The sequence below is a fragment of the Falco punctatus genome (genome assembly GCF_963210335.1).
Source record: "Falco punctatus genome assembly, chromosome: 2".
In the NCBI taxonomy this organism is placed as follows: domain Eukaryota; kingdom Metazoa; phylum Chordata; class Aves; order Falconiformes; family Falconidae; genus Falco; species Falco punctatus.
The window spans coordinates 95913552-95938439 of NC_137581.1; the positions used below are offsets into that span (position 1 = coordinate 95913552).

General features: G+C 38.9%; 1 protein-coding gene across 1 annotated transcript in view; it reads left to right on the forward strand.

Annotated features, from left to right (window-relative positions):
* MID1 (midline 1) overlaps nt 1-24888 on the forward strand; it is a 353212-nt gene that overhangs the window by 104997 nt on the left and 223327 nt on the right. The gene's annotated exons all lie outside the window — the stretch shown is intronic.

A 24888-nucleotide genomic window follows, 5' to 3' on the forward strand; every position in this document is an offset into this window, starting at 1 on the left:
GGCCACACGAACTTGATGGAAATGGGGATCCCTGCTGCAAATGTAGTGATGGGACTGGTGTGGAAAGCACCTGAGAGGGGAATCTGAGGCAAGTGGGTCCCAACACATCTACCTACAGCAATGAAATAGATTGCACTGACATTGGTACTCTCCGTCCTGGGAAAAGAGCAAGCATGTCAGGTTGCACCTGCTTTGTTTGAAAGGTTTGGTAACAAAATTTTTGTGGAAAATGCTTTCAGACAGTAGGGAAAAAAAAAGCAAGCTGGTCATTTCAAAACTATATGCTTCCATTCTTTGAATGAGAAGAAAATAAATTTTTTAAATCACTTATGGTATGGATAATAATAGTGGTTTACTTTGGTGTGTGCTAGGCTGTGTCTTTCCCCTGGCACGAGCTAGAGAGCTTTTGCTTGTTCTGTTCTTTTCCTTCCCAAGCCTGTTTTTGTGGCAATAGGATTGCTTTCTAGTCTCTAATGTCTTAATGTCTTTGTTTGCTTTACTCTTAATTTTATTATTGTCAAGAAAAAAATGTGTTAAATTACAAATCTTGATAATTTTTTATACCTATATAGGTATACACCTACTATACTTTTACACTATAATATTTTTTCTTTTAAAAAGGAGAAAATGAAGAAATTGAGGTAATGATAGAACAAAGAAGGGAGACAAACTTGAATAGTAGCCTGGGTCCAGAGAGTGTGCTGTAGTTCAGCCTTTAAAGAAAAGAATGATTCTGAAGTTGCTTTCTTTAGGTAGTAAAGAAAATGTCAGTACAGCAACTTCTCTAATCACAAGGATTGATATTTACTTTGAGATTGAGCCTGCCTGTTTTTTAATTAGCATGGTGGAGCCACATTGCACTCAGCCCTACATCTCAGTAGGCCCCTACTGCAAGATTTACATTTCACATAGAGAAACAGTCTTGATAATGAAATGATGCTTTGCAGAGATATGTGCAGAGAAGCACAGCTGGATTATGTAAATGTGATTTATCCAAAGCTGTAGTGGATGGATTCTGTTACTCAGATGCTGATCTATAACTTGCCGATGGCTATTGTGATTTCACATATGTGTGCTCAGTGATGGGTATTAACTTTTAAGATCATTTATTTTGATGTAAGCCTTTTATGGCATGCATAAAAGTTAATATGTATTCCCTACATCTCCCCTGACAGCATTTTGTGATGTTTATCTTCTCCAGCTTTGTCATCAGTCACGGTGATTTTTTCAAAGGAGAACGATTCCTGCTGAAGGCATCCCATTTAGCACCAAATCGAGTGAGAGATGCTCAGGAATGGAAATGTAAAGTGTGATACCTACTAGCTCTGTTGCAGTGTCAGTGTTCTTCTTTCAGCTGGGAAAACCTTTAACATTTTTCTCATTACCTGGAAAAAAGGAGCAGGATAGGAAGAGGAGTTTTGCAGAAAGCTTTACTGGTACTGCTGCGGTAGTTGAAGTTTCTGAGCAGGCTGTGAAGTTCCGGAGAGCTGTCGGGATTTGCTCCTAACTCCTTTGACCCATGTTGCATTCCTCGCAACAATCACAGTTACCTGTGGCAATGAGGACTCAGGACCTTGGGCTTGCCAAAGGCAGGGCAAGGGGTTGGCTTTCCATCCCTTTTCTGTTCCTCCCTTGGGAGGATCAGAAGACTTTTTAGCCTGGTTTCCTCATTAAACACTGTGTGCCTGGTTGTGCTTTTTGCCATTCTTCCTACAGTAGCTTCAAAACCCGACGGCCTGCTTCTACCAGGCTTGGCAGAAAGGTGCAGCCCTCTGAGAGGATTCATTTCTACAAAGTTTCTGAGGAGCATGCACTGGGCAGGGGAGAGGGACACATGCTTCTGCCCCGGCAAAGGGCCAAGAGGCTGCTGCCCGCTGCTGCCGGTGCAGCTCTCCGCGGGCTCCGGTGCCCAGATCCTTTCCCCGCCTGGGGCAGCAGCAGGGGGGTACTGCTGGCCTGGGGCTGCTGTGTGTGCCCACCTCTGCGGAGGGGCGTGGAGGGAACAAAATGAAATCCCTGAGAAACCATCTTTAGTAACAGCTTTTTAATTGCTGACAAAACACAACGCTCTTCCAAGAAAACCCAGCTTGCTCTTAACCTGAAAATTGATGTTAATGTAAATAACGTCTCTGCTCCATTAAAGTAATCTGTAAGGGGGAAACAAGAGAATCAAACCCCCTCTCTTAAGCTCATCACTTTGGGGAATTTCCTGAAAGCGATTGAATCACTAAGTTCAAACAGAGAGAAAAACATGCTGACAGCATGTCGCTTTTTTATTCCGCTTTGGCAAGTAAGAAGATTTGAGTATCTAAAATCCCCATTGTATTTTAGGAATGCAAGATAGGGTCAGGAATTGTAGAAAACTGAAGTTGCCATTGTTAGTTGTTGACCTAGGAGCCTGTTCTGCTGATTTTTGAACAAGTGGGCAGGCGCTAACAAGTCACTGAAAGGAAAATTTCGCAGATGGTTTGAAAACTATGGGCAGAGGTAGAGAAAGCAGAGAGCCAGTGAGGCTTGTAAATACATAAAAATTCTCCAAAATGAACACACATATTTAACTGATACATGTATGGGTATTTCTAGTTGAAAAACTACAGCCCACATGGAGTAATTTTAAATAAAATGTTTTATAAACACTATAAGCTCCAGTCTCTACTTTGTTTAAAAATTATAGTAAAGAAGGGTGGGATTTCAGCTTCTTCCATGCATTCAAAATGTAAAAATCTTCAGGTTTTAATAGTCACCTCCCATAGGAAAAAATGCATTTGAGAGTGAAAATTGTGAGCTAGGATAGACTAACAGGGCTATAGAAATATATAAAAAGCTGACTCAGACCAGGTCCAAATCTCATAAATCTTTCATGAATAGTAACAGGAACGTTAGACATAGATTTGATATTGCCTGTGCTGTACTTAGAGGGGCAGAGGCCCCAGATGTCCTCAGGACATCTAAGTCCTGGCTGGTTCTCTGGGGAATACCTTTTTGTATCGTTCCAAAAGTACTTCTAAGCAGACAAATTAAGTGCTTCTCCTTTTTCTTTGAACTTGAAACATCTTCTAGTTTGAAATTCTTTCCTTTGAGGAAAAACCGCAACTCAATAAGCACTTCAGTGTTTGGCTCCTCAACTGAAAGGGCCAATAGGGCTAAATTGCAATGATGTTTTAGTGGATTGAAGGGCTGGAATCACAATGGAAGTCTTATGCTACTGTAAATTCCATTTAAGTCTCAAAGAAAAATACTGCTTATTGACTACAGAATAACAGAAAGTCATTCTGCTTTCCCTTCTTTCTCCTTAAATTTGAATACTGAACAGCTTTTGCAGTTCAGCCTCTTTGCTTGCTGGGACATTGTGAAAGAGCTGCTGGGCCAAGGACTTTTTGCTACATTCTTCATGTATACTCATGGCAGATCAGCTGCACTTATTTGAGCTATTCATAGGTATTCTCATTCTTCCTTTCTTGATTTCTTCCTGGATGAGCAAACTGAAACATTAGATTTTAAGGTCTGTCCTTGCCAAGTGGCAAAGGTCCGCACTTCAAAATCTATACGTTTTTTCTTCAAATGGAATAGTGCAGTATTCAAGCAAACTGATTTTCATTTTCTGCTCCTGATGCTCTTGTTCTTCCTATACTACTAAAAGGCTGGTATTTCACAGATGGTGCCAATGACAGTAACTGTTGTACTATACCTCTCTTTCCCTCAGTACATTTGTCTGATGTTTCCCTTTATTTCAGTTTCTGGTTGTACTTCTTGTTAGCAACTTAAGTAGCTGACAGTATTAGTTTCCAACTATACATGAATATGTAAAGATTAATGAAACCTAAAATTATTCCTGAGTAATTCATATTGGTCATTCACCATCATTCCAGTGGATGCTTGGAGGTTACTACAGCACAGTGTGGTGCTGACAATTAAGTTCTGCGGTCATATTTTCTGCATATGTTTCTCTTGAGTGTTTTGCTTATTTTTTTAAAGCACAAAAGAACATCTGAATACTGTAACGGTATCTGCACGGTATCAGTTGGATGGATCCTCAGGTGCTTTCACTGCTATATCTCCATTGAAATTATTCCCACCCTGCCTCATATTTGCACAAGGTACAGATTGTGACACTGGACAAAAGCAAGCTGCCTGATGCCACACTGACAGTCTGTGGTAGAGGGAAGAACTGAGCCCATACACATGCCTTTACCATTCAACTATAATTTCTCTTGTTTTGTACTGTATTTTACTGTGTATAGGCTTTCAAAATAATGCAATGTTACAAAGAATCTAAAAATAACAGAATCTAAACCGCATGATTAACTGTCCTTGGCACTACTTAAAGAAAGCCATTAGTGTGCATATCACAGGCTCCATTCAGCTGCCACTGAAGTTTCTGTTAAGATTTCCACTTCATTATGACCTGGAGCAGGTTTCAGGACTGAAAGTGTATCCTGTCCATTTGGAGTAGCATTCCAGTTTAACTAAAGCAGCTAGATGTACAGTTTCTAAACAATGGAAGAAAAAAAAGTGAAATAATGACGAGAAATTTCTTTGACTAAATATCCACTGGTGTTTAATTTACAATAAGGAAACAAAGCTACTGGCTCCGAAAATCAGTAAATAACATGTAGCGCCTCAGGAAAAGCACAGAAGTTTTAAAAAATCTTTTTTCCATTTTATGTCTATTTCCTGCAGAGCAAAACCAGAAATATTAAATAATGTGTCTAGGATCTCCACAAGAAAAAAATCAGATGAGCACGAAGTGCATGAAATCTTAGAAAATGTTAACATCTGTGACAGTTTGCTGTGTGCTTTGGAATAGAAACCTATACTAAATAAGAAACATTTAGTTGACACCCATCTCTCAAGTCACTGGGATTTCAGCTAAGCTGAAGCCCGGAGCCCAGAAGTCAAAAATTGACAGGTAAGATGTTTTACCCCCCTGTCTTGTTTTGTCCAATTCTTGGTCTTATTTCTGATTCCATGAAAGTGAATGATAAAACTCTTGTTCCCATCACTGGGAGATTGTTGAGCCCTACTATGAAGTTAGTATCTGAAATTCTACCAAGAACATATGGGCAACATTTCCTGTCATAAATTAATTTAGGATAGAACTGAACATAATGATCTTTCTTTGCATCTGCATTATGAAGTACCAAAAATATCCATCCAAATGGTTTGTAGCAGTGGCTGAAAACCATGATGCTTCTGTTTGGGACAGCTGGTGCATTGAAACATTGAGTGTTGCAATGCTTTGTGATTATAGCTGGGAAGGCATCAGACACCTTGAACGGGATAGGTGGGTGAAATAATATATATATAATTTTCCTTTTTAGAAGATAGTAAAAATTGTATAGAAAAAAATACATTTAATCAGTGACACTAGTTGTTTTTACATTGCTATAGTGACCAGCTGGTAAAATACAAGAAAACTTTGCATGACCAGCCAAACCGCTTCTATGCATTGTCAGCTTTAGAGTGCTCAGCCCTGCATGCTTTCTGTAGATCTGCAAGAGCTGAAATCCAGCTTTCTGCAGCCAACCTTAACGATCTCAGAAATGTGGCTAAAATGAAGTTGCTTCTATTCTTTAGTCATGCTTTGTTGCGAATATTTTCTTGATTTATTCTTAAGACCCATTTCTTAACTGATAGTATAAAGAAAACACTTTCAGAGAATGATCTAGGGAGTAAAGAGGAAAGCCTCCTCTTTAAACTGTGTTTAAACTTTGAAATTGTAAGCATTAAGTGGCTGTAGTTCTTTTACTAGCTCTGGGAGCTACAGAAGGTTTCATTTGGAAAAGGGAGTGTATTCAGGCTGGAAAAGGTTTTCAGAAATATAGGCATCCAAGATGGTACCTGAACAAAAGCCCAGAGCAAAGTTGTCAGTCACAATAATACAAGAATATAATTTGAATTATTAGGTATCAGTTATCACCTTACTGCTAATAATCACAAGTGATCAGCAGAGATGGCTTAGTGAGTATGTTTGGGAATTGCATACAGTTGCACTGTTTCATTGATTTTTCTCAGTGCTTTAGACCAAAAAGTTAAACTTAAGGAATCACTTGTTCAGTGCAAGGTGTCACATGGCTTCCAGTTTTCAGGTCAAATGTGCACAGACACTGTAATGCTCATAAATTGGGATCATTTGTGCCAGACATATATTCCCCCTTGCTTGATTTGAAGTGAAAAGATGATCTGATGGTGAAGTCACCTTTTCCACGTTTCAGTATGCTTGGTTCTCTGAAGCATAAGAAACATAAGCTTTAACCAATGTGACACTCTGGCCACTCGTGGCTGTTTCAGTGGCACGTATCTTTAATTTGTAGTTATTCAAGACATTTACAGAGAATAAAATATTTTCCTTTCTTTTCTCCTAACCCTTGAGAGTTTCATGGGATTGTTATCATTCTTGTTTTAATTAGATCATTTCAGAGCAGTGCACACTGAATAACAACAGTCCATGTGACAGAAGACGAAACTGGAAATTTTGGCATTATAGCAACTTCTTTGTTCTCATTGAACATGGTATTATATCTCCAGATATTTATGCCAGGTTTTTTGGAGGGAAATTGACCACTTCTCATAATTTTTACTTTTGATTGTTTTCTTTTGGCTAAAGGAACTTTGCCCAGCTGGCATCTCTAACCCACCACAAAACATGTTTATTCTACCTAATTTTCAAAGTCTAACAAACTGTAACACCACAGACCCTTCCTGTTTATCTTCAGACAAGTGATGTTTTGCTCATATGCATGTGCTGGCCTTATAATGAAGCTGAACAGCTCATTGAAGTAGTCCTGAAAATCAAGGATTACTTGTGCATATTTCATTTTAGCACAGGCAGGACTGACATCTTGAACACAATTGTTTCATCTCTAAAATGGAGAATATTTATTAATTAATTTTACTGAAAGCCAAGCTCATAAATGCCGTTGAATATGTTCCTTTGCAGATTTTTTTTCTGAAGTGGTTACAAAAGTGACTTTGGTTCTTGAATAAGATACAGTACTTAGCCCTGTAATCCTAAACTTATTGTCCTGACAGCTGGGGAGCTGGAGAGGAGCAGCATCCTCTTTCTTTGTGTTTCTTTGGCAACTCTTACTGGTGTGTGGTGGAAACACTGAAAGGAATATACGTTCCAAAGGATGCTCGGCTCAGCCAAAAAAAAGAGAGAAAGGAAATTCAGTAGATTAAAGGAAGAGACTATTTATCATAACTGCAAATGAGTCCATTAGAATTTCAGCAAAGTTTAGTTTTTAAGGCTCAAGAAATGAAAGTTAATAACTTCCAGCACTGCCCTGAATATTAGAAAGATTTCTAAGATTACATGAATAAAAGGTCATCTAGCAGATGAGTGAAAGCTTTAGATTTACTTCCTCACTGGGGGCTTGACATCACATTTGACACTAAATTTTTTGTATTTTGTCCACAAGATGCAGATTCATACAAGCATGTGCTAACCCATTTAGTACTTACACATTCAGAACAAATCTCATTTGTAGATAGCCTTGACTCTTTAGGAGTTCAGCTCTCCCCTCATACCTCTTGGCAGCTGGGGATTTTCCAAAGAGAAGTATTTTCAGTGGTAAACGCCTAGTGGTGAAACTTACAACTTGCTAAAATGTATTAGTTTAACAAAATTTTTAATTTGGAAAAACCAAGACTGAAACAGGATTCCTGGTCAAAAGTAGAGAGCAGTCTTTCCTACAGTAGCAAGTCTCACACCTGGGTTATGGCAGATAGTCTGGAGCCATTGCTATGCCTGATTTGCTGCACAGATGTGTAAAATCATATTATATCCAACCTTAGTGATGATGAGAAATGAACAATTTTACTTACAATTTCCAGTACCTACTGCCATTGCCAGCTTCTTCTCCATGTATCTGTGTGCATATTTACACACTCCTTGTGCCTGTGGTTTTGGGGTACCTGCTAGATGTAAAGGGGCTTGTGGCACAAAGCCAGCAAGTTGAGATTGCATGCATTAGGCAACACTGTGCAGAAAGCCATGACTGCCAGAGAACTAACTACTTTAACCAAGTATCCACAATGGTATTTGGAGTACCAAAGAATTTAGATTAACATACTCTTTTAAAAAAAAATACATTTCTAATTTATTTCTGCATTTACAGCTTTGTAAAGACATTTTTGAGAGCGGCAAGGAGTCTGTGGCAGATCTGCGAATAAGTCAGATTTCCCGGCTGCAAATCATGTGCCTCAACCACAAACTTTTTCCTTTTTAGAAAATCCAATTTTGTCCTGGCTTGTATCCTTGATTATTGCACTTTTTTTGTTTGTTGAATCTGCAGATTTTTGTTTGGTTTCCATGGTGTCATATGATACTTCAGAATATGTCTCAGATGAACAATCTTTCAATATTAAAAGATAGTATTTTAACCTCCTTCAGTTGTTTATTGTTTGTTGGTTTTTCTCGGTGGTGTTTTTTTGTTTTTTACAAATGACTACAGTTATACTTCATCATTACCTGTCCAGGATGTGTCTGATCCCATGACTGCTGTTTCCCTTAACAGTCATAAGTAAGTGCGTTTTTAAAAGGTGTTGGGGGTATTTGGGTATGACGAAAGGTCCTGCAGATTTGAGCTACCATTTAGATTTTAATGAGTTATTATTTGTGTAATGAATGAAAGCTGTGAAAGAGAGCTCAATAGGCCAAGCAGGCTTTCATTTGTAATGGATTTTTTTTGTTCTTTTATTTTCCTTTTTTTGTTTGGTTTTTTTGTTTTTTTTTGTTAGAGGAACTACTTCTGGGCTATTATAGTTATCTTATTAAAGGTATGTCTTCCACCTCTCTTGGTGAAATACTAGGAGAAAAGTGCTTCAATACTATAATCTTTCTAGATACTAACAGATGTTTTTCTGTTGAAGTTCTTAAAGTCCTAAACTGCATGAAATATTTTAAATAGATAAATACTGTCCAAATCTTCAGAACACTTTTAGAGTCTGCTCTCACTGTACAATTCATCTGTGGAAGGATAGTTAGGAACTTAATGGAGTTGATAGTCTTCCTTTGTAGTTAAGCATTTAAGTACTCAGGAGGGGTTGAAGAAATGTGCGGGTATCGCTTAGTTTTGCTTTTCAACATTGTTTTCAGGTCTTGCATGTTCCTTTTTGGAGTGCTGCGCTCCATCAATACACTGAATTTGCTGTAAAATTGCAGCAATAGTAATAGTGCTTTGCTGTTCTGCAAAGTTCTCTCTTCTCAGTACCTATTGAATGCTGCTCCAAAAAGCAGAGCTGCGTACACGTCAGCAAACTAGGGAATGTTATAGGTAGGATCACAAGACAAGACTGCCAGATATCTACTTTGAATGTCATGATCAGAGATACAGTCCTTTTCTGAGCTGCTACTATGTAAACCATATTTTTCCTTTAATTTCTATTGGGTTATTTGTATTCATATGCCAGAAGCTTGCCTTCAAATCTGAACTTTAAAGGACGGCAGCCTTTTGTATATGAACAGATTTGGGGACCTGGCTGCATTTGTGAAGGGAGTGGAGATACATATGCTTACCGTTTGTAATGCAGTCACTAAACGGTACATTTGAAATCATGTGTTATAAAAATTAAGTACAGAGTCACCGTTCTTCCAAGTCCCAGGAAGCAAATGAGAAATGGCTAGTGTGTTGGGGATAGAAGGAGGTCGTTGACACTTTGTACAAATAAAGACATGTTAATCTATTTAGAAAAATTATACTTCTCTTAGCTTTTCCTATCATTACCATATTTTTAAACTTTAATAAATATGCAATGTTGCAGTGTGGGGCAGGGGCTCTGCTCTCTGCATATATTTCTTAAGATTCAGCAAAATGGTCCTTCTGTTCTGACTGGAACTTTTAGACACCAGTTCAGTGTATCTTTAAGTCATTAGGGTTGAGTATATAATCAGAGCTCTACCTATGGTGTGCTTATTGTTTTAGACAGATACTCTCCAGTAATTAAAGAGAGTGGGAGGACCTGCAAACTTCATACCCAGGGCAGTGCAGCATGCACATACTCTTAGCATCTCATTCTCTGGCGAAAGTGAATTGGTTATTTTCTGTGACGTATGTGTGTCCTTCAAAGTCACAAGAAAATGCTGTTTAAAGGAAGGAGTTGAATGCAAAACATCAGATTTAATTTGTTACCATGCACAGATAAATGTGATAAAAATAATTCCCCTTAAATAATATGTGGTAAATTCACGTGAGGTGTAGAAAATACACTGAATGTGCTTCTGAGGAAATTACCTCTATAATTCATTTGAATTGTATCCTTCATCTCTTATGAGCAAATTTGTCAGCGAGATCATTCTGTATCTCCAAATCTCTAGCATACCCCTGATATAACCCAACTCTCCCATTTTCCTTGGTTTTCTCATTCTCTTTATCTAGCAAAAGAAGGGACAAAGGAGCAGAAAAGCAAAATAGTTTCAGATAAGGTATGGATGCAAAGTATAGGACCCATGGTGGGGATTAGAAAGAATGTAAATTGTGCAGGACAGTGGTTCAAGAGTCTCTGTGCCTGCTTGTCCTGATTATGTTTTATTGAACTTTTGTTTAGTTTAACAAAACCTGCTGTAATTACAGCATCGTGTTGTTTTATTACACACATACAAGAATCAAACAAGGGTTGATATGATTCTATTAACAATTTTTAATTCTTTGTTTTTCTTAACACCTTACATTTCAACTGACTGTAGGACAGAAACTTTGAGAAGGTCAGCTCACATGAAGAAGCTGGAAGAAGCCTCCCTGACAGAAACATCGCTTTCCTGCTTTTTCAGTGCCGTGTACAGGAAAGCTTTTTTTTAGAAAGCTTTCTACTATAACAGCCACAGACAAAAACCGACTGCATTTTATCTTCGGCCTTTATTAAACTCCTTTATATAGACTTTGTTTATTCAAACAGGAAACCATTCTTCCATAATTACAAAGCCTTTTCTCATTCAGTGGAAAGGTTTTGTGGTTATTGTTAAATTAGTTTATTAATGCCTATTCTTAGACATTAATTTTCCACCTTTAAGTAAAAACAGACCTCTTTAGTTCAGTTGTATAAAATCCTGCCTACATTAAGAAATCTTTTCTGCATGTCGCTTTGAGTCCTCCAGACCTGCAGTAACGTACCCTGATCACACATTCCTCAGTTTACAAATGGTTGCCACCCCTGCTCAGATTATACTGGTTTTTTGAAGAAATTGGGGTCACTGTGTTGTCTTTCACTGTGGCAGAACGGGTAGCTGTGAGAGGCTGTTGGTGAGCTCCACAGGAATTATTACAACGGCACACCATTATCTAGACCAACCCTTTACTTAGTTTATAAGCTACAAATCTACATGAAAAAGCAGTTATTTAAGGGAGTTTTATTTTTTAAAGTACATATTTTTGTTGGATCCTAACTGATGATATAAAGCATCTTATTTAAGTAAGCTTACAAAAGCCCTTCAGCTAACGTAACTTCTCCCATGTCTATAAAAATTCAGTTTCTTTGTGTGACTTAGCAAAGCTGACAATTGCAAAGATTTGTTATATGTTTATTTTTTAAGTTTCGTCTACTTCTTGATCTTTTGTTCAAGTTAGAATCCTTTGGGTCTGATAACACCATCAGGTGGGAGAGGAATAAAATATGACTGAAAATACTGTTCTATTACACAATGATGTGAAAACACTTATTTTAACTGTTAACTTCAGTAATGTGGTGGGATATATATGAATTATACTTAAAAGTAATGGATTTTAGAAGGCAAGATGACTGAAGGGTAGAAATAGATTTCTTTTGAGGCTGAATCTGTACGTTTTTCTTTAGAAGGTGTGCGGTTTTTTACATGTAATAATTTTCCACTGAATAGTGCAGCTAGTGGAAAAGTGTTAGGTAATGCTTCTCCTAAAACCAGCTTTACTGTAGAAACACATATTTGTATTTTCAGGAAGGTGTGACAGTGCCTTGGGTTTTATTTTTTGTCAAGTACCAGTGTCTCAGTAGGACACTTTAAGGATCTGCTGTGTCTTCTTGTATCTGAATATGTATCTCTAAAGACAGCAAAGCAGAGATTGCTACACATCTGTGTTAATTAATTACAGTGTGATTAATTCATCTGTCTGTTAATTAGGTGTGTGATGTGCCATGTTCCTTGATAGTCTTATAACTCTGTTAGTGCCAGATGTCTGCCCTGGAGTCTGGAGGAACTCCCTTTACTGGTGTTTAAAGTATCTGATGCATCCACAACCACATTTCATGGATCTACTAAGTGCTGTGATTGAATCCAGTTGTTTGCTTTCTGTGTCTTGCTATCGCTTGCCAGCCACTCACCATGAGAGCTGGGCAGGAAACAATTTTCCCATCCCATTAAAATTCTCACAAATTAAAAAAAAAAAAAAAAAAAAAAAGGAAGAGTATTTTAAGGCTGTTCCCCTGAAAGTGAAAAATCCCCAAGATTCACCTCCAAAATATCTTGTCCTTATGACAGTCACTTCAGATGAGTAGATTCAGATGCAAAACTCCAAACTGGATATCTTCACGAAATGTTTATCTTTTTGAATACATATTTTGGAATGATAATTTCCTAATGAAAAGCAATTAATGTACCAAATTCCTGACTATTTCTATGCACCAGAGCCACTATTTGCACAGAGATGATCTGTCCTAGTTGCAAAGGGTATTTTTTTTTCCCGTTTGAGTGACTGCCAAGGCTTTGGGAAGAGCGGTCATTGCACACTAATTTCCCTCTCGCCACCCCATATCATCCATGCTTCATATAATATAATTTGATATATCTGCTGAGAGTATGGATTGAATTCACTGCCCCTTTTTTCTTTTGCAGTCACTGTCAGTGACACAAATCTAACAATAGTAGCTATGTGTCTGCTCTCATAGGGCTTTTTTGCAAAAGGATGTACATGCATATCTACCTCTTTCTACCACCCACCTAAATGTCAATTTTTACTCTAATTTTAGTGCTTAATTTTATTATTCATAGTATTATACTGCATTATATAATTTTTTTTATATTCTACTGTACTTGAAAAGTGCATTGTTCTGCGCAACGTGCAATCATAGCAGATGACTGTTTTTCACAGCCTAAAATTGGGTACCTATGGATTTGCAGTTCTACTGTATCTAATCCAAATCCCTCCTGCAGTGTATAACTTAAAAAGTCTACTCACTGGAAATGTTGGCATAACCCATATCCTATGGCCATGGAGGTGTTGACTCTTAAGGGTGCATGGGAAAGGGAAAGAAAGGGAGAGAGTAGTCTTCCTCCCCTTACCAAAGTTGGGTATATGTTGGAGGCTGAAGGCTAAGAAGGCCTAGAGCTAATTGGCGTAGGACTCAGAAACAGCAATGTACTTGTACACCAGGTAACTGAGCCCTACAGATTTTCACAGTGCAGATCAGCAACAATCCCTATTCTGAATTTTTGGCTAATGGACATCCAAGTTGCTGTATGTTTTCTAGGAACTGAATTGTTATAAGACATTGTCCTTGGACAGTTCTTTGTCACTGGCTTAGATCACAAGAGAAGTGAAATATCTTAGATTGAAGACATGTTGTGGTTGAACACTAGGACTGCTGCAACAAGCTATCTAATGCTGCTTCAGGATGTTCATGTGTGCAGGACCAGCTCTGGTGAATGCCATGTACGCCTGCTTCGGCACAGAATATGATGCTGTCCCCACTGAATGCGCTAAATAAGGCTTTTAACTGGTTTCCCCATAGCTGAGATTTTATCTCTTGGCTCTCAGGCACATGCTTATAGTGTGTGTCTGTTCACTCCTCCTAGACCTCCCTTTGTAGTACTACAAAGGATGTGTGATATTTGTCAAGGAGCCACCAGTACTGGGCCAGGGTATATGCAGAAACTGTACTGGTACGTTTGGCTCTTGGGCATCTGGCATATTGCAATGAATTGAGCAATACTGGTTCATATTCTACCAGTGCAGCTCCTGGGCATTCAAAACGTCACCTTTCTCTCTTACTCATATTCTACCAGTGCAGCTCCTGGGCATTCAAAACGTCACCTTTCTCTCTTACTGGAGACAGTATGGTTTGTTGAATGTGATTTGAATGTCTTACTAAATTGTGAATCCTTTAAAAATTAGATTCTGTATAGGCAAAATAACTAGATAATTTCTATATACTACAAGTCTCTCTTCCAATTTATGGTTATTGCTAGTCATTCTGTGAAAAGATCTGCAGTAAAAAGAAAACAGCAACAAACAGCCTTTTTTTGATACTTTCCTTGACTAGTGACGTATAAATAATTCCTGAAAGATACTATTAACTTCCCTGGTGGGACAATAAAAATGCTAAATAATTCTAAAGGCTGGAAACAGCTCTACCTACCAATTTATTTCATATAATACCAATAATAGGGCTGGTATCTTCATGATTATTTTCTTTAAATAATTCAAAACCAAGAAAAAATAAAAAATATCAAGGTATAACAAGGTAAGCTATAGGCCTTGTAGGGTAATTTTCTTTTGTATCTTTTATTTATAGACTCAAAGGCTTTTTTATGACACTCCTCCACAGCATAGCTGGGTATCTCATAAAGTTTAATGACTTTTTCCTAACAATGCTTATCTTTTGAGGGAACAATACCTCCATTATAAGGACAGGTAAGGAAAGAACAGCAAGCTCAGGATTACCCAAGGTCATGGTGGAAGCACACAACAGCAATAGAGGTGGAGTCCAAACTTCAAAAAGGTGTATTAATACCTAGTCTCTCTCTCCACTATATCCTTTCCACTGCCACACACTGCTTATTTATAAGGAGCATCATCGCATATTGTGCAATTTAATTTTGTATTAATGGCAAGGTGCCTACAATTATTTCTCTTCTTCCAATGCTCTTTGAAAATGTGTTCGTCGGTACCCCAAAATGTCGCCTGTGAGCCATTCTTGCTGTCACAGTTGCTATTCAAATGACAGAAACATGCAGAAAAAAGATTCGCCCGTATGAAAGGATCCCCACTATGGAAAGTGACCTCCAGCTGTCAGACACGTTAGGCTGGTTCGCTGCATGATGCAGCATAAGCAGGGCTGACTTCCAGCCTCCAAGCACAATGCATGGTGTGTGGGGTCACCCTCCAGCTCCCCTGCTCCCAGGCCACAGAGCTGACCTCCCTCAGGGAGCCTGACCCCTGCCAGCCCCGCTGAAATGGGCTCAGCGGACTCCCAGCCAGAGTGCAAGGCTCAGAGCATGACTTTCCGCAACAGAAATGGTAATAGAAGAAAACATTTGTCTTTGGAAGCACCGCTGCCAAAGAGTATATTCACCTCCATTCTTATTTAAATAGGGTGCATATTCAAGACTTCACTTGTTTTAAAAGCTCTGTGAGATCTCAGAGGGGAGAAAAATAAAAGCATACTGTCAAGCTTCTCTGGCAATTAAAAGAAAAATAAAGGGACACTTATTCTGCTGTGATTTAGAGTGTGTAATTCTAGTGATGTGTATGCACATATATACATATGTGTGCATAATAAGTCCATGTGTGCAGAGAAAAAAGTACATGCTGCTGTAGTTTCTCATCAGCAAAAAAAAAGGGGTGTCTAAATTATTTGGTAAAGGTAATCTGTGGAATTAGCAGTTTGTGTGATTAATCTAGATTCACTCAAGTAACCTTGTTGAGTTTGGTTGGAACTATTTGTATGAATGAGATGTCACATCTTGTCCTTGAGTTAGTCCCACCAAGTGGTTACTGTGTGGACTGAAATCACGCACAACTGAGAACCAACACACTTTGCGTATTTTCATATAACTTTCTTCAAGCAGTTCCAATATTGTTTCCATTATGTCATCATGTAGAAAACAAGTCAATTAGCTGCATTATAGAAAATCAGGTGTTTCCAGGGTACAATACTTAAAATGTTGTTACTTCTTACTGTTATGGTATGCATGATACTTATGGTTCAAACTAAATTTCACTCAGAGCAGAGTTACAGTCTGAGGATTAGATTAGTTTGTCTTCCACATCCTTGAATAAAAGAGGGCATGGAAGAAGGACTGAAAGGACTTGAAATCTGGTGGGGCATACTTCTGGACATAGCGTCATGGACTCATTTAGGTTGGAGAAGACCTTTGAGATCATCAGGTCCAGTCGTTAACCAAGGACTGTCAAATCCACCACTAAACTGTGGCCCTAAGCATTGCATCCACACATTTTTTAAAATACCTCCAGGGATGGCAGTTCCACCACCTCCCTGGGCTGCCTGTTCCAATGCTCCACCACCCTTTCATTGAAAATTTTTTGCTAATATCCAATCTAAACCTCCCCAGGCATAATCTGAAGCCATTTCTTCCTGTCATGTTGCTAGTTATCTGGGAGAAGAGACCCACCGCCACCTGCCTACAACCTCCTTTCAGGTAGTTGTAGAGAGCAGTAAGATCCCCTCAAGTCTCCTTTTCTCAAGCTAAACAACCCCAGTTCCCTCAGCTGCTCCTCAGAAGACTTGTGCTGCAGACCCTTCACCAGCTTTGTTGCCCTTCTCTGGACACGCTCCAGCACCTCGTCTATCCATTAGGTTACTTCCTGGAGTTATTGTGCCCCGTAACAGCTCTCTGTACTTCTCCCATCTCTTCCTCAACCTCTACTCACAGGCAGAGACCTGGGAGAATCTCCTTGTTCATCAAGATGAAAAAAAGAGAGGTAGCACCTTAGAAGAGAGGTAGGGAAATGGTAAGGAAGAGGTTAGTAAGGGAATACTTTCATACTAGGAACTGGTGCAATTAGCTAGATTTATGTATTTATCTTGTTCTTTATTTTAATAAAATTGTAGCTTATGCACAGCCTTGAAGAAGAATGCATTTTTAAATAATTTAACAGAGCAATGGTAGAGTAAATGGATGGAGATGGTATGCAAAACTGTTTTACATCCAACATGAAATATGAAGTGCCTTTGCTGCTGATGGCAATTACTTTTAAAGCCCATTCCTCTCAAGGATTTTGTGATTTATTTTTTATGTTTTTTAAGGCTACACTCTTGTTGTTATGATTCTCATAACATATTCACTCATGTGTAAATAAATGTACATGAAATAATGAGGGTTTCTTGTGTTTCAGTTTCTATTACTTTTTTGTTTCTTACTAGTAGAATTACAGGATGCTTGAGGATAGAAGGGACACCTGGAAGTCACCTGGTCCAACCACCCACACTTGAGCAGGGTGACCCAGAGCCAGTTGCCCAGGTCCATGTCCAGGCAGATTTTTAGTATCTCCAAACATGGAGACTCTACAACCTCTCCGGGCAACCTGTGCCAGTGCCCAGGCACCCTCACAGTGAAAAAGTGTTTCCCTATCTTCAAAGGGAATCTCCTGAGTTTCACTTTGTGCCCTTTGCCTCTGGTCCTGTAACTGGGAACCACTGGAATGAGCTTGGCTCCATCTTCTTTGCACCCCCCCTGCGGGTATACATTAATAAGATCCCCCTGAGCCTTCTCTTCTCCAGGTTGAACAGTCCCAGCTCTCTCAGCATTTCCTCACAGGAGAGATGCTCCAGTCTCTTAATGATCTTTTTAACCCTCCACTGCACTCTCTCCAGTAGTTCCCCGTCTCTCTTGTACTGGGGAGCCCAGAACTGGACCCAGTGGTGACTAGAAGGGAACAAATATTCTGTTAAAATCAGGTTTTATTGAAGTTTGCCTGAAAATTTTGCACTGGTTCTGGCTGTGAAGGTTCTGCCTGGATGTCCCAAGATGATTTTACAGTACTAGTGCCACAGCTCTCGCACAGGTCAAATTTTGAGACAGTGACAGGCTGAGATAATGAAAACTGGCTCAAAGCCAGCTGATACTACATACGCGTGAAGTGTTTTCACTAAGCCTTCTCTTCACATGCAGCCTGGGACCAGCTCCTGATCCAGTACCAGCTGACCACTTAGGAAAATGTGTTGGTAACACACAGAAGACACATGACCAGCCCTTAAGCCAGCCACTCACGGTTCGATGTAGTTGGCATGGAAGTCAGTACATATCATCCTGCTGGCTTCAGGGGGATTTGGAATAGACATTCAGTGCGCTCCAAAACCCTAATGACGGTTTACATGTCAAAACTCAAATCAAATACGACGTTTAGTTACAGATGAATATTTATATGAAAATTAAAGCTGTCCTTTTTGTTTTTCATAAAAGCTGTAACTCTTCAAACTCTCTTTGAAAAGCCAGTATGTAAGACAAATGGGATTTCTTACCACGTGATCAGGGTTGATTTTACATCCCCCTTTTCACTAATCTGAGATGCCTCAGAGAACTGTGTATATGTCAGGCTGCATTTTATTACAGAGCTTAATTGCTGTAAAGGATGATCTATCTGCTAGAATTTTTGTTCACATTAATAAACTCTCTTGGTAGTTATATAAACATTTATTGTAGTCCATTAATGAAAAGTGTGCTAGTGCAGGTGTTGACTGCACCACAATAAAATTTTAGCAGTCAAGGGGTTGTTTATTTTACTCAGTAACATATTCTGTTGTACTCCCAGGTATTGAGACTAAAATGAAACAAATGAAAAACCAAGATTAGAGCCTCTTAAAATGGGAAATAATTTAAAGGAAAACATTTTTAGCCACTGTGCCTTTTTTTTTTCCATTGCAAAACAATGCATGATTAATGCAGAGGGAACAGTGTTAATTCTCCAAGCAGACTATCCATGATATTTTTTTATTTTTTTACATAATAAATACTGTTGCCATAAAACAACGGAAACCGAGAACTCTTGACAATTCATTTCAGGCCTGGTAGGCTTAAATGTAAACTGAGCTGCCCAGAGAGAGCTGGTGAAAAAGTTTACTTGCTGTAATTGTAATAAAGGAAATTTTAAAACCACAATCTGTTTCAAGTAAAAAATGAACAACTGAATATTGCCTTAAACATTCCCACCCCGTTCTTGGTATGCCTATGCTTTTTAGGCAAGTGGCATTATTGGACTCAGGATACAGATGCTGTTTCTTTTAGATTAGTAAAACTGTTATTTCTGAACCCTTCAAAGTTTGTACTTTCATAGTCTTTGCTTTACAGTGTAAGAAGACAAAACTTAAAAGCTAGGAATAAGTCATAAGGAGGGATCAAATCACATAATCCGTTTGTTTCTGGCGTTACACTTAATTTGGTAAACTTCACTTGCCTAATGGGTTTGATGCGATGCTAAATATGTTTAGTTATTTAATGCAATGTGTCTTCTTTATTTTTCTCTACCTAATATTTATTCCAGAAAGGTGGCCCTTCTCTGGCTGGCATGCCACTTTAGCTATTAAAACATTACAAAATCATAACAAAACATTTTAGAATTAGCAACAAAATATTTAGAATTTGGGGGGAGGTGTGAATGTTTGAGGCTGGCACTAAGTTTTCATTTGAAAACTAAGATTAATGCTATTATTATCATATAACATTGTCAATATTTGGCATTTTTGGTCTAAACAAAATACAGATTTCTGGTCCAGTTTCCAGATGCCTTGCATATGTAATAGCGGTTTTTACTTTTCTTTCTTCAGGTAGTGTGCTGGCTAGTGCGTCTACCAAGTGATTTTATGTGTGAATACTCCATGCTCATGATGGTGCTCACAGTTTTGCACGGTTTAACCATAGGAGGGAGCCTCTCCTCTTCCAAAGTTATGTGGGAAGTTGCAGTCGTGGGCCTTTGGAGGTATCTTCCCACCACTTTGCATTTGGAAGTGTAAACGTTTCTTTTTTTCCGATGAGGCAGATCCACTGCAGTTTCACAGGCAGGTACAATTACATGGAAGGCAAGCCTGCTAATTCCAGAAACAGCTATGCAGAAACTATCAAATCCTGCTGCCAACAGATTGTAAGAGTGTGATCATACTTGAACATGAATAGGATTCAGTCATTGTTAGAAAATAGCTGGGTCACATAAGTATCTGCCAGCATCACTACAGCTGCTGCAGGAAAACATGCTTGTTTACCTGATGCTGCATAGGTTGTACTCTAGCCTCCTCCATGGCATCTCTGTCCTTGTTACAGACAATACTGGACAAGTAAATATTTTGGTTGTTGTTTTGGTTCTTCTAACAAAGAAGTTAGATCTGACCTTAGCACAAAGTCTACACAGTTCAAAATAAAATTTTTGTTATGATGGAGTTGATAAAGTAGAAGGAAACCTGTATGTGAGCATATTTAAATATGTTTGTGACTACACTGATTACATTGAATGGGATCAATAAACTGGTATGAGAGAGAGAAATTAATATCTCAAATTAAAATGCATGAAATAAATGCAGAAGGGAAATGTATCATTAGAGATAAAAAAAAGAGATGGTTAGAGAAGCTTAAGCCAAAGAATAACATAAAATGACTGATTATTAAAGTTTAACACTGAAATTAAATTAAATTGTAGGTATTTTTTTATTATTTTTTTTTAAATCCAGATAAGTGAGATCTAAAGGAAACTACCCTTCAGGTTTTTATGTGTTCAGAAATATTTCCCAGTTACTTCTGCATGGTGATTCAGCTTGAGTCACCCCTTCGCAGTGAGCAGAGGTTTCTCTGACGTTTGACCATCAGGCCTGCCATCACCTTCCTCATTCTGTAAGTATGAAAGCTGGGGCACCGTGGCTGGAGTGGCCTCTAAGTGAGAGATGGTGATTGTTGCTGATATGCCACAGAGATGCATAGTGCTTGCAGTGCCTGGGGTGAGAGCTCACAGTAGACTCAAACAGGACAGTGGGGTCTGTTAGGCTGACCTCTTTCTCCAGCCTTGCAAAGCTGCTTTTCCAGGTTTCTCCCCTTGTGACTCTAGTTCTGGGCCATATTATTGCTTTCTGAATCCTCTGCCCGCTCAATGTACACTCTGAAATCTGTCCTGGAAAGCAACAGGTTTATCTTACTTTATTCTGCACAAATACAAAAAAAAAAATCCCACATTTTCTCACAGCAAGAGTAGTGCATGGTATTAACTCAGGCATTTCTCACACCTAATATTCTACTACTTTTCTTGCATACATTGTTGGATATTGTCCAGATAAAGTTATATGTTGGGTTTGTTTTTTTTGTCATGTGAATGTGATGTTAACTCCTAGGAGGAATCTTTAATGAGGGGGTAAATCTGCAACAGCGCTTATGTTACAGCTCAGTACTACAAATTCTTGTTCATATAAGTAGATTTCTTGTATGGAAACTGATTAGCTGTAAAACATTGATGATGCTTGTGTTTGCAGTGGTTTGCAGGGCGGTTTCCCATAAACTATTTATACCATATGTCAGTATGCCACTTTATTCCTTGCTTCTCTCTCTTCCCAAGTACACCCAAGTTAACTATATTAATTTCTCTTTGTTTTGGAAAAATGGGCAAGAATACCACCATGTAAATCATTGTGTATGTTTTCACTGCAGTAACATCCAAAAGTCAGAATTCCAACTGTGCTGCAAACCTCTGAACTACAGGGAAAATATATGTGTCTCCTCTAAACTTAACAGCCTGGGGCTTCAAGCCTACGAATTTTTTCTGCAGATCTTTGTCCTCAAATACTGAAGGAGTTACAAAAATCTTGATGGTTGGGCTTTCAGAGGCCTTTCAGTCTTCTCAGTGCCTATTTCTGTGTGCATGCTGCTATCAGTCTGTAGCACAACTGTGATGACAATAGCTGTTTCATTAAAAAAAACTTCTGGGAATCTTCATGGCATGGATGTCTCCTGATCCCAGGATGCCCACTCATTCCCAGGCTGGTGCAGATGGCTGCAGAGGATGGGCTGGATTATGGGGATTTTTCCTGGCTGCACAAGAGCAGTACCCCACCGTCCAAAATGAGTGTTGGCTCATCTCTGACCAATCCTTCTCTGACCAGCACGCCCTGTATGCCAAAGCCTCTGAAAAGGTACTCAGAGTATGTTGTCTGCCTGATTTATAGAGCACAAAATCCTTCTTGCTCCTTACAGCTTATGGATGGAGGAGGAATGGAGATTCACAGGCTGTTCTTTCCAACCGCTGTTTTAATTTTGCCCTTCTGTCAAACTTCAGGAAGATTGACACATTTACTGAGGTTCACAGGCTAGATGTACCAGCGCTGGCTGATGTGCTTTGAAGTTCCAAGCCAGATATCCTCAGTTTCACACATACACTCCTAATGTAAACCCAGCTGCACTGCTGAATCCTTGCTTTCATTCAAGTCAGAAACAAAAGAAAAGTGAGTGGGTTTAGATTGTGCCCAGGGAGATCAAACCCAAAGGAAATGCTATTAGAAGACCCTTGTTAAGAGTGAGACACTGACTTGAGTAACGTTCCTGCTGGAGTGACTCTCCCTAATCATCTGAGTTTCTTAGCTCTTTTTCTTTTACCCAGCTATGTTGTTCTACCGTGTTCTTCCCTCATGGCTAATAACCATCCTTCCTTCTTGTCAGGCCACTCCTCTTCCAGGGTGCAGAACTGCCAGCACACTATTTTCTCAGAAGATAGACCCTGTGAAGCAGCTAAAGAATAACCCTGAAATTCAACATACATATGTTATAGGTGGGCTGGGCATAGATCAAGGGTCCTCAAACTCTTTAACCAGGGTGCCGGCGCACGGATGCAGTGGCAGGCCGTCATCTGCGGCTGCTTGGTTTCCCCCCCAACCCCTGGTGGTGGGGGGTGGGGGGGTGGGGGATCTGTAAATACTGGGGGCCGGACTGAGGACCCTGGGGGGCCGTATCCAGCCCACGGGCCGTAGTTTGAGGACCCCTGGCATAGATCATTAAACAGCCTTACCTTTGAATGGTAAAGATTTAATATTAATTGACAGTGTTAAGGAGTCCGTTAAAGGTATGCTTTCTAGAGTTCTTATGGAACTTACGCTTCTTGATCAAATGCTTAAAAGTCAGATGATGCGTGTACCCCTAAAATGTACATTTCCTTCTGTTTATAAAGGTGACAAAGTACTGCAGTGGATTGCACTAATCGGTCACACCAGCGTGTCTCAGAGAGCTTTGTAACAGTTAAAGTTTAGGTTTGATGGTCTTTTCCAGTGCAATTGCCTGCACCACTCTGCTTGTAGAAAAGATTATTTGAAATGCACTTACGATTGTTATTAAAAATGCAGAGCTATTATCCAAATGACCTTGCCTTACACTTTTTGTTAATCCAAGAAAACAGGGAAAGGAGTAAATGCGATGCAAGTGGTTTTGACAGATGATACAGATAAAAGAGGACATAACTGTGAGCGAGTAGAGAAAAAAATGTGGAACAGAGTGTGTAAACCTGCTGATACTTCCTAAAGCTCAGACTTCCTTCAGGCATTTGGCATCAGTCTGAAAGTTATGTTATGCTACAAGAATGAGAAAAATGAGTTCTTCCAATTTTTTAGAGCCAGTTGGGTTTGGTATTATGTCCTATTGTGACATTCTTCCCTAGCCCTCTATGCAAACTCATTTTAACTGCCTTCAAGTACAAGGGTGGCTACGCTTTGCATGCTTCATTCTTTCTATTGACAGGTAGGGCTCTTCTGATTTATGTGTATCATAGCTAACTATATGCTGGATGGTATGAACTTTTTTATTTAGAGGTTATTTGTTTATATAAAGTGGTCTGTGAAGACGTCTTACTGTTTCTAAAACATTTAATGTACTTCCTTCTTTACAACTGGAAGTTGTAATTAAAGTAATTAAATTAGCATATTTAAGAGACAGTTCACAAAATTCACAGTCCCAAGTGTTCTTTGCTCATAAATGGAGCAAACAGAATTCTTTCTTTCCTTCCTTCCTTCCTTCTTTCCTTCCTTCCTTCCTTTTTTCTCTGCTGATGCTGCAATCTTCTTAAACTAAAACAGATTGTCAAAGAGAGTCAAAGAAATAATGAGAGCAGTTTAGAAGCTGTAATTGGGATATAAATGGTTCACAAGTACCTCTCTTAACTTTTTTAAGGGGTGAAATTCATGCCACATGATTTTCACCATGATAGAGTCCCACCTAAATCCCTGAATGGAGTCACCTAAAGCAAGTGTGTAATTCTAAGGTGGTTCTCAGAAAGAAAAATAATAAAAACCCACAGAGTTAAATTGATGGAACTAGATAACTGCAGGTATTCCTTTGTATAAATCTGTCAGATTTTGCTTTTCTGGGTATCAATCAGTCTCTGGCTTCTGATTGATTATCTTTCAGTATTATCACGAGTTGGGTACTACCTCACAGAAATTCTACAGAAAGAAAAATATTCATAAATAGGGAAGCATATAAATGCCATCATCTGAAACAAAGTGAATCTTTTTGGAAAGGCAACAGTACTTTTTGGAAGAATTAATAGGAGTCACATATATTTGTGATAAATTTTTGCTAGTGGAGTGAATTCATGTATATTTTTAAACAGAATTATGAACATAAATTCCTAAACTAGAAACAATAGCAACATAGTTTGTGGGTTGCGTGATAACTAACACAAAACGTATAAAAACTTTACCTCAAACATAGGGTAGACTAGTTCTTGTTTTCAGAAATTTTCTTTCAGAGCACGAGGATGACTGAAGATGGGATGCACTAGTGTGGAACAGCAAAGACTTGGCTTCCTGCCCAAGACTTCTTTGAGCCGGGTCATTTGGCCTCAGTACCCACCCGTAAAATCAGAGATTTGACACCTCTGCAGTATTATCATAATGAGCCCATCTGATTAGATGAACAAGTAGAACAAAGACATAAAGATATTAGCAACCTGTGTTCCTCTCTAAGGAAATAAAAGGCTGGCTTCACATGTTTGGCTGTCTGTTAATGAGCTCCAGCCTATGGAGGTGGAGCCTTACTTTTCAGAGAGTTCATTCACCATCTTTCTTTTTCAGCTTCTTCATGGAAAGGCGATTTCTTCACTGAGAGTTCTGTGAAGTCTGCCAGTTTTTGTTAAATATGTTAATCTTCTAAAAAGATTTCTGAACTCATTCTAGCAGACAATCTGCATTCAAATACTGAATTTGCAGACACCGGTTTTA